The sequence below is a fragment of the Trichechus manatus genome, unplaced genomic scaffold (assembly GCF_000243295.1).
Source record: "Trichechus manatus latirostris isolate Lorelei unplaced genomic scaffold, TriManLat1.0 scaffold00048, whole genome shotgun sequence".
In the NCBI taxonomy this organism is placed as follows: Eukaryota; Metazoa; Chordata; class Mammalia; order Sirenia; family Trichechidae; genus Trichechus; species Trichechus manatus.
In genome coordinates this window covers 14,596,439-14,599,498 of record NW_004443984.1, presented here as the reverse complement: position 1 = coordinate 14,599,498, position 3,060 = coordinate 14,596,439, and the positions used below count along the sequence as shown (strand labels likewise).

The following is a 3,060-nucleotide window of genomic DNA, read 5'->3' as shown; positions in this document are numbered from 1 at the left end:
CACAGCTAGTAACTGACAGAGCCGGCAGTTGAATCCTTATCCCCATCCTGCCCAAGCCTACCTGCTCCAGTTGCACCCCAGATGTGGATCCACATCCCAGAAAGCGTCCCCAGCATAGCACAGATGAATTCATTTATCTGAGTATTTGAATTGTCCCCTTTGAGTAGCCAGCCTCTCTCTCTGGACCACTGTGGATCTTGAATGAACTGCCAGAGAATATCACCTGGGCCTCTCTGAGAAACATTTTGCCTCCTCAGCTTTGCATTACATTTTTTTGTGTGTGTGTGAGCTTCACAGCCCCCGCTGGCACCCGTGGGGACCGTGACTACTCTGTACTCAACCACCACCAGTTGCCATCACGTCGACTCCAACTCATGGCAACCCTATGTGGGTCAGAGTAAACTGTACTCCATAGGGTTTTCAATGGCTTTAATCTTTCAGCAGTAGATTGCCAGGCCTTTCTTCCTAGGTGCCTCTGGGGGCACTCAAACCCCCAACGTTTTGGTTAGCAGGCAAGCGCGTTAACATTTTGAACTATCCAGGAACTCCACTCATATACTATATCCTTCAATACAGTGCTCAGCACTTAGTAGGTGCTCTCTTTTTGTTTGTTAAGCAAATGGCTGGATAAATCAATAAAAATCCATAGAGCACCAACTGCCAGTGAAAGACGCTGTCCTGAAGTGCTGCCCAATACAGTAGCTACATGTGGCTATTTAAATTTAAATAAAATTTTTAAGAAATTAAAAATTGAGTTCCTCAGTTGCACTAACCGAGTTTTAAGTGCTCAATAGCTATCTGTGGCTAGTGACGATCATATTGGACAGTGCAGCTATAAAACACGTTCATCAATGCAGAAAGTTCTGTTGGACAGCGCTACTGTATAGTATCCAGAAAGGGTTTAATTTACTGTAGAAGCCTACCTTCAAGAAGCCTACAATTTGGCTGAGAAAAATAATAATAATAATAAATCAAGCTCTAGAAAAACACAGCTAGGGAAAAAAAGAAGACTCTAGGGTAGGTGGGATTTCTGCATTAGCCAGTGAAGCCCGACTGAAAAACTAGTTTAAAAATAAAACGGTGCTTGCTTCGGCAGCACATATACTAAAATCGGAACGATACAGAGAAGATTAGCACGGCCCTTGCACAAGAATGACATGCAGATTTGTGCAGTGTTCCATAAATAAAAATAAGTAAAGCATATACACACCCATGTTCTTTGCAGCATTATTCACAATAGCAAAAAGATGGAAACAACCTAAGTGCCCATCAACAGATGAATGGATAAACAAACTGTGGTACATACGCACGATGGAATACTACGCAATGATAAATAATAAGGAATCTGCAAAACATCTCACAACATGGATGAATCTGGAGGTCATTATGCTGAGTGAAATAAGTCAATCACAAAAGGACAAATATCATATGAGACCCCTATTGTGAATAGTCAAGAAAAGGTTTATACACAGAAAGGAACATTTTTTGATGGTTACCAGGGATGGGAGGGTGAGGGAGGGAAAATCACTAACTAGAGAGTAGACACGTGTAAACTTTGGTGAAGGGAAAGGCAGTACACAATAAGGGGGAAGTCAGCAGAACATGACCAAAGCAAGGGAAGACACCAAGAATAAAAGGCAATGACGTAAATAATATATACAGTTCTGCAGCAACAGTAATTAAAAAACAGTAACTGATGAGTGGAAACATAGGTAAGTACGCTGAATAGGTGTGGGAAGGTATATGGGAGTACACCCACATGCATATATAGGTTTGGCTGTGGCTATTTCTACATACATATTTGTATGTGCTACGTGTATATTCATATATATAATAGAGCACACACAGAAGGTACAGTCATGGAAACAGCCTAGACAGAACCAAACACCTCATGGGACTGAATTACTGGGCTTGAAGACTAAGGACCATAGTCTTGGGGGTCATCTAGGTCAACTGGCATAACACAACGTTCTACATTCTACTTTGGTAAGTAGCATCTGGGGTCTTAAACACTTGCGAGTGGCCATCTAAGTTACAACTATTGGCCACTTTCCATCTGGAGCAAAGGAGCGTGAAGAAAACCAAAGACTCAAGGAAACAATTAGTCCAAAGGACAAATGGACCACAGGAACCACAGCCTCTGCTAGCCTGAGAAGGACTAGATGGTGCCCGGCTACCACTACTGACCACTCTGACCAGGATCATAACAGAAGGTCCCTGTTAGAGTGGGAAAACAATGTAGAACAAAATTCAAGTTCATAAAGAAGACCGGATTTACTGGTCCAAGAGAGACTGGAGGAACCCCCGAGGCTGTGGTCCTTAGATACCCTTCTAACTTGGAACTGAAACCATTCCTGGAGATCACCTTTCAGCCAAATAATAGACCCAAAACCAAACCAAACCCACTGCCGTCCAGTCGATTCCAACTCATAGCGATGCCCACCCTGTAGGGTTTCCAAGGCTGTAAATCACTATGCAAGCAGACTGCCACGTCTTTCTCCCGCAAAACGGCTGGTGGTTTTGAACTGCTGACCTTTCAGTTAGCAGTCGATCACTTTAACCACTGCACCACCAGAGCTCCTTAAATAATAGACAGGCCAATAAGAGAAACAGTAACACCCATGCAGAAAGTGCTCCTTAGAACAATCATCTACATGAGACCAAAAGGACAACCTATGCCCAAAAGCAAAGATGAGAAGGCAGGAAGGGGCAGGAAAACCTGGCAAATGGCAACGGGGAACTCAGGGTGGTAATGGGGAGGGTGCTGCCACAACGCGGGACAACCGATATAGGGAACAATTTATGCATAAACTACTGAATGGGAAACTAATTTGCTCTGTAAACCTTCACCTCAAGCACAATAAAAAAATAACATAAAATAAAATAAAATAAATAAAAGGGATTGGGGTAGGAGAGAAGGAGGGAGAGAGAAAGGGGGACTCATTGCTTAGGGGACACTGAACCTCTGTTAAAAGTGGTAGAAAATATTGGAAACCAACAATGGTGATGGTTGTACAACGTGCTGAACACAATTAACATCACTGAATTGTACATGGAAAG

General features: G+C 42.9%; 1 non-coding gene across 1 annotated transcript; it reads left to right on the top strand.

Annotated features, from left to right (window-relative positions):
- The first annotated feature begins 1,080 nt into the window (after window positions 1-1,080).
- Window positions 1,081-1,187, top strand: LOC111820744 (U6 spliceosomal RNA). The gene has a single exon (XR_002824272.1). It is a non-coding gene; the product is annotated as a U6 spliceosomal RNA (small nuclear RNA).
- The last annotated feature ends 1,873 nt before the right edge of the window (window positions 1,188-3,060 follow it).